The sequence below is a fragment of the Channa argus genome, chromosome 21, assembly GCF_033026475.1.
Source record: "Channa argus isolate prfri chromosome 21, Channa argus male v1.0, whole genome shotgun sequence".
NCBI classification, from domain to species: domain Eukaryota; kingdom Metazoa; phylum Chordata; class Actinopteri; order Anabantiformes; family Channidae; genus Channa; species Channa argus.
In genome coordinates, this window is record NC_090217.1 from 5,912,266 (window position 1) to 5,925,552 (window position 13,287).

At 42.8% G+C, this 13,287-nt stretch overlaps 1 protein-coding gene across 3 annotated transcripts in view; it reads right to left on the minus strand.

Moving 5' to 3' along the window:
* The window catches only part of chrm2a (cholinergic receptor, muscarinic 2a), a 70,449-nt gene extending 57,186 nt beyond the window's left edge, over positions 1–13,263 (minus strand). The window contains exon 1 of one of the 3 annotated variants that reach the window (XM_067490268.1): positions 12,664–13,263. The gene's annotated coding sequence lies outside the window, so the exon portion shown is untranslated. Of the gene's footprint in view, positions 1–4,852; positions 5,184–12,309; positions 12,605–12,663 lie in introns of those variants that run through there. The other 2 variants (XM_067490269.1, XM_067490270.1) reach the window with 2 other exon arrangements.
* Positions 13,264–13,287: the final 24 nt, after the last annotated feature.

Consider the following 13,287-nt stretch of genomic DNA (forward strand, 5'->3'; position numbering starts at 1 on the left):
TCTCTCTCTCTCTCTCTCTCTCTCTCTCTCTCTCTCTCTCCCTCTCTCTCTCTCTCTCTCTCTCTCTCTCTGTGGAGGAAATTGTGTGGCCGAAGCCATGTTGCTTCACAACATCCCAGCCATCACTTCAAAGAGACAGGGTGGGGATGATCTTTGCATGACGGATGCAGCTTTCCTTGCTGTGAGTGCCCAGGAATGAACTGCACCTCATATCTGAATTTCATGTGCCGTTGCCCTGCAACTGTTACAAACAAACATCGCACTGGTGTTGAGAAAGCAGAATGATGTCAGCTCCTCCTTTTTCCAAGATGGATGCCTGGTGTCATTTTGTGGTCTGATTGCGTCTGTTGCATTCATAACTGTGCAAGATTTCACATTTCAAATTTAATAGACAAGTCCAATTTGGATTAAAGCTACAGTACAGCAACATAATAACTTATGTTGATGTGAAGAGGCCCAAAGTGCATATTGTACAGTAGCATTAAAGCACGCCTTCACTGATATTTAGCTTTCTTCTTTTGGACCTGGGTAGTATATGCACATAAATGCCATAAAACCCCCCTCTGACTTCCCTATATCCAAATATATCTCCCTACCTCTCGCTGAAAAAATGCCTCCAGATGGCATCACTCGGAGGAACCTTAAGTTTAGATTATGTCATCTTGTTGCTCACATTATGACGTTTGTAATCCTGCTTTTCCAAAGCTCCGACAGATGATATCATCTGAACTCTTAATGAACTCCTCCAGGTGATGAACACCACCAGTTTTGCAGAGGAATATTTTAATATCGGGAAGTCAGAGGAAAGTTTAAAAGCATTAATGTACATTTACGCACTAAACTAAATCCAATTGAGAGAATTGTTTTGCAAGAAATGCTTCACAAAAAATTATAATTAAAATAAAAATACATCATTCACAGAGTCAGATCAATCATTTGTTTTCATCTGCTGGCTTAACACTCTGTACAACAAAAAACGCTCTTAGCTCAAGACCCTTAAATCGGATAAGAAGAAGCCCTTAAATTTGGGGGGCTCAGGAGGAGCCACAGATGAGGAATCCCTCTTTTAGGACAAACGTACAGGAAGTAGCCATTGTGTATAGAGAAAGGCGACTTAGTTTCGCATTGTGACCAACAATGTATAAATGTAAACATTTATAAAGATTCTAATGTATTACACATGACCACGAGAGCATGAGTGGGCCTGGCCAAAAGAGACCATGGTTTTGAGGGAGGGGAGGCACGCTTGGCTGCTCTATGGGCTCCAGACAGAGCCTGACAGGAGAAACGTGGGGATGGCAGACGGAGGAGATTCCTCTCATCTCACTATGTACATCAGCCAAGGTCAGCGGCACAGCAGTCCTCAGATGTAAATGCAGCTCCGCACAATGGCAGAAAGACAGACGCACACACCTCTTTATGAACGGCGCACATCTCTGCCTGTCAGACCAGACCGAGGGAGGTTAAGGGAGGTCGGAGTGGCAGAGCAGGAGCAAGCAGACAGCTTGTCAATGCTGTTGACAACCAGATGGATGAGCCAATACTTAAGAGAGCTACAGTGCTATGTTCCTGTTCATTAACATATCATACAGCTGCATTTGGACACATCCCAAAACACTTAGTGGTTAGCTACAGTATTTACCATCAGCTGATCTGAACATTCCCTCATGAGTACATTTGAATTCGTAGTTTTTGTTAATATCCAGAATCTGTCTACAAAGCAATTCAGCACCCAACTCTCAAAGCCGTGAATCCACATCTACATGAGCCAACTGAGCTCAACCTGGCGCCTCCGTTTGTCACTGCTGTGCAGCAGAATCTGATCCAGAGGTCTACATTACCATGGCTTTTCTAGGGCAGCAGCTTCATTATTGGACCCCAGGCATGGTGAACCAGACCGTTACGAGCGAGGGGAGGAGAGATGGAAAGATGAGAGGGGTGAGGATATAAGGATAAGCAGAATGATGAAGTGGGGGAAAGGGAACGAGGGAGTGTAAATGAAGGATGCTAGCGAGCGGACGGAAGGAGAAAAGAAGTGACCGAATAAATCACCAGCCAACAGATAATTGGACGAGCTGCACTCGAGGGACTACTGCGGCACGAAAAGTGACACAGTGATTTGCAATTAACTCCAAGAGAAAGAATGGGGATTTGGTTCCCGTTTGGATTAATTCCAGGAATGTGATACCTGACAGGCTGGTTGCCATAATGATTGTGTTGGGCTGCAGGAATCATTGTCATCATTTAACTTGTATGGCGGCACCCCTCTCCAAGGAGCAAATGTTTCGATCTGAGGAGCAGAAAATTAGACCTGGAGGAACCTGGATACGGGTATTTATTGTGAAGCCCTTTATAGCACCATTCAAAAGGACTTTGTGATGCTTTTGAAAGTTACTAACTAGAAACCTAATGACCCAGAGCAATTATTATGTGGGGAATGACAGAGCAGGACTCGGAGCTGAATATTTTTTTATGTTTGTCTGGTGAGTAGTTCTCATGGTTTACATTGCTCGAAGGAAGGTATTTCTTTTCTCATCGGGTCAGCTGCACCTGTCCTGGAGCATTACAGAGAAAGTTAAGTGACCCAAAGGGTGAGGTGAATCAGCCGGCCTCCGTGTCAACATTTGAGCCCAACATCCATCGACTGCTGAGCAAAGGTCGTTCAGCAAGGGCGTACACACATTCCCACTCTGTTTACCTATTTGAGACTGTAACACGTACTTCCTAATGTTTTGTCTGAAAGCACAAAACTTCGTTTCAGTCAGTTGAGGTACAGTACGTCCCCTCAGAAGTTCTCTTTGTAAGTGTACAGACTACACCATCTCTCACTTGTACCAACTGTATCTCCTTGACTAATCAACTGCACCTAAATCACTTTAATCGGGCACCTGTAAAAACACAGTCCTGAATGTCTCCATGTTATCACTGTGCTTTTTACAAACTAGGTGACCTTTCCGAAGCGCCTGCCTTTAATAAAGCATTAATTGCCGCACAAATCCCCGAGTTAAACAAATGCAGTCCCAGTTTAAATGACTACATTTAAACCATAGTTTAAACCATGAATTGACATTGAGTTGAATTGTGAAAAACTGCTTAATAAATATGTCTTTAAATACAAAATGAGACTCTCGATATGCATCAAACCTGTATTACTTTGAATAAAAGGTTGTTACTAGTGCAAGAATTACCTTTAAAGAAGCCATACAACGTGTTTCTCATATTTGTAGTTGAAATCTAAAGCCACAATGGGCATTTTTAGCTCTCAACTGAGGTTTTCCAAAGACTCCTAGAGACTTTCTCTGGATCCTCCCGAAACATACTCAACGGTTCCACGTCGAAAAACAGATTGGGGTTCTGCACTCCCACAACGAGCAGAGCTTTGATTTAGCCAAGTTGGGCTGTATTGATTGGACTGGGAACCTATGCAAAACTGGAGAGAAAAGGTGGGACCTTGTCTCTTGTTCTGCTGTGCTGATTGACGCAGCTGTGGAGACGTACTGTACCTGCATGGCAGTGCACCCCCTCTGAGCTCTCCGACTGTCTGCTTGAAAGACAGGTTTTAAAGATACAGCGAAGAGCCAGCTGAAGCCACTTCAGCTTCTTCTTAAGCTTGTTTTTTTTTTATATGTGAAGGCATATGCCAGTGTGCATTTATGAAAGATTAGACCAGTCAGATGTGGGCGTTACTTATTGAAACGATTGTGGCATCTTTGGAGTGTTACAGTGATTGACGCTACAGAGGAATGTTTGTCTCCAAGGTACAGGATTTCTTATTTGACTGTTGCTTCATACGACATTTTTTTCTCTTCTACAACTGTTTTGTTTGTGAGCCAGCTGTCAACACGGGCCATCAGAGAATGTGAACACGGGGGCAGTGGGCATCTCACACACAGTGTATCCATCCCACAATCTGTTTGTGTTCCATGGACACAGTGTAGTCTCTGGACTCTGTCAGCAGCCCTGTTCCTGCCAAGTCATATAACATTTCAGACAGGTTCCCCGCTCTGTCTCGGCGAGCCAGCCACAGAGCTTCGAAGCACTAGTCGGGAAATGTACAGAACTCATCCGCTGCTGTCGGCTGCAGAATGTAAAGACTCCCTATGAGTTCCACAACACGTGTGCACGCACAACCCCGGACGGCCTCAAAAATGCCCACTTTCCTTCGTGCTGGCATTTCCTCCAAATGTCAAATCATTCACCTGGAACAAGTTCCACAGACCTTCAGGGAGTTTTTTTTTTTTTTTTTTGAGAATGTCAAACCAAACCACGAATCTTTGACTAAAGTGCAACGTCCACTGGCTTCTTATAGTGAGGCCTAAGGGAACTTAGGCTGCACTTACATCTACATGTAATCTCAAAATATGTTTTGCCTCCTAAATAACTCAGCCACATATATCCCTTGCAAATACCTCATGACCCTGTTTCCTGTGCAACCTGGATTAATGCTGCTTTCTCCTGTAATTTCCTCTAACGTCCCTCAGAGCTGCTGCATAACAGAACGGTTTTCTGAGGGGCGAAAAAACACACACACACATCCACCAAATGCCCTCAAATGAGACAGTGGTATTTACTACCATTCTCTGGGCTTTGTCTCACGTTTACGTTTGAAAAGACAGTGTTGACAATGTCAATAAATTAAACTGACTGACCACGTAAAAGGAAACTACAGTTTACAATGCCTCCGGGCATTAAAAAGAAGCACGGAACGAATCCAGTTAGACCTGAGGCAATAAACAGATCTTCGCTTGCAAAAGTGCGGGAATAAAGTGAGAGTCGACACAGAGTCCAATAAGAGATCCGGTGACAGACAATGAGTGTCACTGGGCTTAATAATGTCAGCTCATGGACCTACCTCTCATCCACCACCTCGGTACTTCAGTTTGTGCTGTAGTGTCTCTCCTGGTGCAGAGAGAGGAATGTTTACCTTTGGATTTGAGCCACAATATCCAGGGTCGGCACCTGCGTTTATCTGTTGAGTATGTACACAGTGTTAAACTTTGTGTCAAGCTGTGCGTCTCACAGGTAGCTCTGATTGAGCTTTGATTTCACGCATTGGGTTTCTCTCGCTGGGAATGTGAAGAGGATAATTGTTTTATGGTCGCAGACCGTTTGCAGACTGCACTCACATACGTGTCTCCTCTTGTCACCCGTGCATAGAAGACATGTTTTCAACCTTAACAAAACCCTTATTATAATAAATGATAATAAAAACGCAGGCCATGAGTTATTGCTCAACAGTAAGCGTTGCAGTATCTGTAACCTAGATAATCATTGAGATTCAAAACGCTCTTTTTTTTTGTGACATTTGCAAATTGTGAATCAGGGATAATCAAGTGCAGGCCATGGGCTCTGAAGTTGGCAAAACCCTTCATGCTTTTCTCATCAGGAATATTACAAAGCACATTCTTTGCAACTATATCTTAAACTGCAACTAGGCTTCCAGTGAAGGACGATGGACCGTATTGATGAATAACGGGATCCACATTGCTGCTTTATCCTAATATAGTGTCAGAAAGTAATTTGGGATTCTACGTTTTGTTTTGTTTTACTTTTGCAACGCATCTGTTGAGCTTTTTTACTTTACAGCAAACTGGTGGGCAGACTGACATTACCTGTATCCAGGCAGAACAACTGAATAACAAGAAGAAGAGGCCAGTGATTCGTTATTGGCCTCAAGTACATTGTGCTTCCATTTGGCAATCATGGCTGTGTATCAGCTTCAGGCAGGTCTGTAATTAGGACAGCAGTGGAGAACCTTTTGACGTTTATTGCCCATTTAAATAGAGGCAGGCTGCCAGCAGCTTATTGACTTGCTCCTAAAAGTTCATGTGGATGGATTAGTGCTTAGCATCTTTTAAAGCATTGCGCACACTGTAGTTTAATCAGTGGTAAAGTTACAAAACTTCTCTTTGGGATATTGAAGCCCTGCCTCCACAGCCATGTCTAGTGTTTGACCATTATCTCCTGGCTTTTTGTAAAATGCTCAGATACTCCTTGTTTGTCTGCCTAAGTGATTTTAAGCAGCTTTTGTGTCTGCAGCGGCTTGTGCTTCGCAGAACAAACAAAAGCCCCTGCCCCTGACTTTGTAATCTTGGATTTCCTCCCCTGAAATGCAGAGCGCTCTTCCTGTTGGTTAATTGCTTGTTAGTGCTCCTGATCCACGGGAAGAAGAAGGAAAAGTCGCATAGGGCTACTTCAAAAAACACCCACACAAGCAGCATCTGCAGCGGCACAGTGAGACATTAAGGTGCCCTGTGATGTTGGCGCCATTTACAAGAACTTGTAAAACCAACCTGAGCTGCAAACTGAAATGCATTCTCACTGTCTGTTCTTCTCATCCACAGCATCAAATTCTCTCACGTTTGCCTTACGGCCTATGCACCCCGATTGTACCTGATTGTGTCACCTACACAGGAAGTTCAATCCTATCTGTATTTGTCTCATGTCTTACAATCTGCAATCACAGAGGAATTAGGCCTGCTGGCAATTACAATAAGCTTTCTGTGCCCCGGTCTGAGCGGACCAGACAGGCACACTGAATGTTTTATGGAGCCAGCGATAACGGCAGCACCAGGGCTTGAAGTAGCTGGCTGGAATTATCTGGTACCGAAGCTTAGAGTAATTAAGAGCTGGGAATGGCCGACCGACATTATTACTGGATGAGCAGCAAGACTGAGGAACACCTGAGGCTTTTGGAAGCACAGCACATTCAAAGAGACCCTCAGAATCTTGGAGTGTAATAGGTGCAGACTAACAATACTGGGGTGAAAGGTGTGAACGCTCCGCTGTCCAAGTCGATTTACAACCATCTTGATTAAAAAGAAGACGCTGCTCTGCAACAAGCATAATAATAAGGACGACTAGTTTTCACCCAGGTTAGATGCCAGTGTGCTTTGCTATTCAGTGCCTCTAAAACGTAAACACATTTTAATTTTCCCTTTCTGATTGAATTTCTGTATCACCACGGTAACTGGTATTTGTTAAATGCAGGAGCACCTAAAGAGTTACATCCAGATTTTCGTGACATTAATGGTGCTACACATTATATCCAAGTCTGTTCGTGTGTTTATGCAGATATGCAGTGTGTTCCCATATGAAGCCCATCTGTAATTGCTTTATGGTGCTACTGTTGAAACTGCAATGATAACAATTTGTTGTACAATAATAACACAAAAAATAAATAAATACAGCATGTTGTATATCTTGCAGCGTGACATCTGATCAGCAGTTTATTGGCATATAGGGTTCAATTGCTGCCATGCATTAACACTATGAGTTATCACAGTTCTCAAGCTTTTCAACTTTGTGTTTATCCGTATCTCTATTCTGCTGCAGAAATCCAAACAGTCTGTGTGGAGATGTTTGAATTGGGCTTAATGGCAAATTGAAATGTTCATCTTATCAGCCATTTACTCTCCACTCTTTTGACCACATTCAAATCTAGTCATTGTATTTTGCCATTTATTTATATCTAAATAAACATCTGCTGGTAAGAACTAAAAGTTTTCTTTTCTTTTCACTGCAGCTTTGAAGTTGCTACAATCACAATTTCATAACTATGAATTGATAATTGTTCTACAGAGAATTTTAGCATCTTTCAGCTCAATGTTTTGGTTTTCCAAGTCCTTTAACATACAAAGATGTTATTTATACCTACCCTCTCATGCTGATCACTGACCCATTTGGTGAAATAGCGCCACACCAGGGACGTAGCCATCTGTTTGAAGTTGCACCTCTTTTGACATCACACTACTAAATTGGGCATCCCATGTGCTACAATGGAGCCAAATTGGTGCCTGTTTCATACTCATGTTTTGCTTTAAACACCCAAAATATGTTGGATTTAAAATGTTCAAACACAGCGGTTTAATTAGCATTAAGCACTAAATAAAGATGTTTCATGTGGCCGCTGCAAAAGCAACAGTAAGAGTTTTCCTGCGCCCTGATGTAATAGCCCTGTGTCTTGTGATCCATCCACCAACCCAAACTACCACCTCACAACTTTACGGCTCTAACTAGTGCATCAGGGTGTCAAGTTGACTACTGCAGCTAACCAAGCGGTTAAAAGGCTGCTTTATGAAACATTGCTCCAAATAAACAGCTTAAATGACACTTTCCCTTATCAACCTCATGGGTAAAAGAATTAGTCAATGGGGGTTTTACAGCTTGTTTCTGCTGCCCCCAAGTGGCCAAAACATCCTTCAATGCAGTTAAAAAATGTGTCTGCATTTTGTGCACAGCTACAAGTGTCTGTATCACCATGGCTGCTTTTGCCAGGACCAGAAATAAGAGTTTTTGATCCCCAGGCTAAGTGTAAAGCATAGGTCAACACTGCTGTAATATGTAGGAACACTGAAGTGAAACACCTTCACGTCTTATACTTGTCACATTCTTCAAATGTGGGCAGTATACGTCGGTATTCAAATGATCAGCGCGTTCTGAATCAAATGAAAATGGTGGTCATGATTTCTGACTGTTTCAGGGAGCTGCCGAACTGATTTCACAGAATAGACTTTATGAGCAATTACAGGGTCACTGAATCCATTTGTATGAAATATGCTGACACAAAGCTGTAAGTAGTGCTTAGTCCATTGATTTCAAGTCTTTTGTTACAAATGCAATTACACTGGTTTGTTTCGTCTAGCTCTCTCTGCTAGATAATGACCTTAAGGAGGAATCTCCCTCTTTCCATCCTTTCCAATCAATGCCACTTCGTGTAGTGGTTTAGTGGCACTTCATATTGTAAATCTCTGCAATCACTCAGCATCTGATAAAGTGAACACCAGCCGTTTGTCCAACTAACTTTAGCATATGGAAATCTGCATGGATGTGTGAGCATATAAAGCCATATTTAGACAGCTATGAGTCTTTTCTTGGGCCCAATCACAATCCCCACATTTACACGGCATGTTTACTCTTATGTAAAACCCTCTCTTTTCATCTGCGCCACACAATATTAGAGCCATTCTTCTGTTTCTGCTCAATTAGACCTTCCTTCAACACCCAGCCGACGCTCCGTGGACTTCCCAGCCCATCCACACAGAGCAAAACTAACATTTTTTTTTTTGGCGTAGAATAAAATAAATAAGTGTGTAATGACAGAAAAGGACAGCGATTAGAGCAGGAGCTCAGAGCAAATAGAGGAGCCTACTGCGGTTGAAAGCGTGATAATTAGACATTCCTTTCTGTGTGTGCCAGCTACACAGATTCACTAATGTGCACTGTGCAGTCGCTCTACAACTGAGAAGCTTATGTCCATGGAATGAGGCACCCCAGCAGCTAATTTTAACTTCGCACAAAAGCAACCTTACACAGTTTCCCCCCGCTGCCAAAAACACTGACTTAACCGTATGTGAGCAATGTGCATTCATGGTGGAAGGTGGAAGGTTGGCATTAGCCTCCTCGTTCAATTTCTCCTCCTCTCTCTGTCCTCCATGAGAGTGGGACCAAGAAAGACGGATTCATTATGTTTTCTGTGTGTGCACGGATACTTAGCTGTTATGAAGCAAAATGTTGGTTTACGTCATTTCAATAGGATAGAAAACTGGATGTGAGGATCAGCTGTCCGTGGCTTATTTTCACCATATGGGGCAACAAGCATCACTAGGCTCTTAAGTCGCACAAATTCTATACTCATTAATCAGTGATAGACAATCTGTTCACCACACACGTCACTTTACTCTCATATGCATTAACCAACAGGCCAATACGCAAAATTCCTGCATAATAGCTGCAGAAGCAGGACATACATGCAATGCTGCGATTTGCATAAAATAATTATGCCCACTCTATAATATCTACAACATCTCTTGTGAAAATATCCACATGTCTGACCTCTGCCAGTGGCCTGCCAGAAATTGAAAACCCTATCAAATAAGCATCCAGTCACGATGCATCCAAACCTCATCCATCAACATCAGGATGTCAAACAGGATGATAAGTGGGAATGGACAGCAGTGAGACGGAGAAACTTCAGAAAACTTGCGCCGAGAAAAGAGCGACGGTGCAATACATTAGAAATATGGCTGGGATGCCAAAGTATGATGCAAAGGTTTCAATTTGACATTTTGCACTCCTCACTGTGCCCCAGTCTTTGTAGTAATAACGGTAAGGAAATTAGTGTGAAAACAAAGATAATGTGAAGATGGGACAAAGATGTGGCTAGTGTACTGAAACATGCACTGTTTAAGCTCTATACTGACAGAAGCTGAACTGTTTCACCAGCTGTGCATTGTAATCCCATTTTCTACTATGAAATATGATTAGAATGTGGATTCCTTGCTTGCCAAATGGAACTGTTATCTGTATGTTGTTGGTTATTAGAAGCATTTATTTATAATGAAAGCAATGGCTCTCCACTCTAGCTGTGGTTTAAGAGGTTCTGCAAGTGAATTATGGAACCTGGAGGTTTTACTTGTGGTCCTGCAAATTGTGTTTTCTATGGAAACATAATAGCCTGTCAGAAAATCTTTATCTCCAGGTAAACAAATGGCTTTGTGTCAAGCGTTGCAGTAGGAAATAGTATTCAGTCACGATGAAGTAGCCACCAAATACAGTTTCAGAAAGTGGAAGAAAAAAAAACAGCAAATTGTGCTTTTCCTCAAGTAGAAATTCGACAGTGCCGAAAGTCACTTATCTACTGAACCCAGTTTGGATCAAGAGTTTTCTCAAACGAACAAACAAGTTCCTCCAAAAAAGAACATGGACTTGCAAGTGATGTTCCTCTGCAGTGCTATTTTTGACTTTTGATTTTTTAAAGGCAGCCTTGCTCTGCTGGTAGTGTCAATAACAGAAAGTTTCCCATGGATTCTGGACAGTGGCAAAAGAAAAAAACCTTCTGTTACGAATCTAAATTCTAATTGGAGCAAAACCAAAACAACACACCTGGGACCAGACGCCACAATTACACACACTGAAGACGAGATTAGTCTTTTGTCGTGTTGTTGTTGTTTACCTGCCATCTTCAAACAAAACCAATTACTAGCAGCGAAATTAAAATTCAAAAGCTGAGAGTCACAAACTAAATCTACAGCAACAAGGTGCCTTGTTTAGACTATTAGTTACCTCTGTGCAGTGTGCAGGAAAAAAAAATCCTAAGAATCACTGTTTCCATATATAGAGGCAGCGTCTGAGCCTCAGAGTAACGCGAGTAATCAGATTTTCTTTCTCAGATTAGTAGTGAGAAGCTACTTTTTTGTTATTTTTTTCATGTATGGAATCTCTGAAGCCAAATGAACCAAAACTAGAGCCTACCGACACTCATCCGCATAAGTAGAGCTCGTCCTATTGCATCCAGCCAAATGACAGGAGGAGCAGACATCTGCGTTTTCTGGCTCCTTTTCTCAAATATGCGACCACACCGCTGTGATCAGATTAACTGTATGTTTGTGTGTGTGGGGGGGAATTTCTTGCTCAAATCGTGACTTCAGAGGTCCACTCTGTGCCTAAAGCATGTAAGAAGACCCACAATCAGGAAATCCGACACAAACCTGCCCTCGCAAGTCAGCTCTGTTTCTTGCTTTGCGCTTTTACGCGCGTAGGACGCGGCTGCGACGCGGAATTCTCACTCATTCTTCAAGACACAAACAGTTGCATCACTTTACATTGTGTTGATTGTTTTACTGACGTTGAGACAGAAATGACAACACGTGTTTATTTTATTTTTATTTTTTGCCCCCTCTGAGGACCAAATACGCCGAAATCAAGAATGGTTGATGGAATTGAGGAGACGAGAGAAGAGACGGCTTCTGGGCAAACAGACCGGGATCTGCATCTGTGCTGTGTGTGCATCGTTACAGCACCGAGTACAAGTCAAAACAGGACAATTCGTTAGACAAACATCGGTATAGACATAGCACATAGCGAAGACATAGCAGACCAGTGCCATTATCGCACACATTACTACAGTGAACCACAATTGGTTCAACAACACTTAAAGGAAATAGTCCCGAGGAGGAGGACAGTGCGCAATCTGTTGGTGGTGCAGGGTGGCAAAGAAAACAAACTACTGACGTGTTAAACGATATATTTTTGTTCCAGAAACAATTAAATGACTTTAGAAAACTGTATGAAACGAACCGCGGACAAAGTTCTGCTCTATCGGTCTGGTCCACGATGCGCTATTAGGGACAGGCAGCTGTGGATCAAGCGTAAAACCTTTCGTTTCCTCTATGCTCCTCCACCAATGCGCTCGTTTCCTGCGCAATAATTCAGTCGATTTCGCGGTGTAACATCTTTTGCAGCCAGAATCTGTCTGTTTTCACCTGCTGACTAAGCATTTCTGAAAATAAAGTTTATACTTTTACTCACATTGTCTGTGCAGAACAACTTCTGAAGCAATGAAGAACACCCCCTCCCACTATCACCCCCGGTTTTATGCTTTGGCGTTCGTGCGCCGGAGGATCAGGATTTACAAGTGGCGACTTGGATGCGTGAGCAATCTGGTGCTTATAAAGAAACAGCCCAAAAGGTCTTAAGTTCGATCCCTTGTAATAAACAGTCCCTCCTGTCGGACTGTCCGTGGGCCGGAGAGCTTAATGAAACCCGCTGTCCGCTTTTCTCATCCACTCTATGCACAAACATGTTATCCCCGATCTGCTAGAGAAACACGGAAGAAAACACCAACACGTCATAACGAGGAAGGATGAATCAGACTTCGCTTACCTGCTGTCACGCTGGTGGCGTCTTTTGGTCCGCTTCATCACGCGACGGCTGCATGTCTGAGGACATGCTTCTGGAGACAGGCTTTGGAGACGAAAAGCGCCTCGGCTGTGCGAGGGAAAGTGGGGAGGTGTGTGTGTGTGTGTTTGAGAGAGAGAGAGAGAGAGAGAGAGAGAGAGAGATGGAGGAGAGGGACAGCTATAAGAAGCAGGCTGCCATTTCTTTGGCAATAATGACAGTCGTTATTTGCTTTTTAGATCCGGGAAAACCAGTCTGGACGTCATTTAAAATAAGAAATCACTCGTCATTGGTCAATACACCAAATAAATCTCATGACAGCAGGATGAAACGCAACCACCATTTTTAAATAAAATCAGCTCATTTAGTCCATTATCACTGGGTACTCACATTTCTTTGGACTAAACTTCAAGTTTTATAGTAAAACTAGAGTTTGCACACGGCTTTTTGTAATATTTTAATTTCCATTCAGGAGGGAAAAAAAGGACATCGACGCAGCTTTACGCAGACGTCCCTGTTTCAGCACCGAGGAGAGCGCAGATTTGACAAGGCAAGAAAAAGGAGACCTGCTGGCGCTGTTTGCAGATTTCCCTTCTGATATGAAATGAT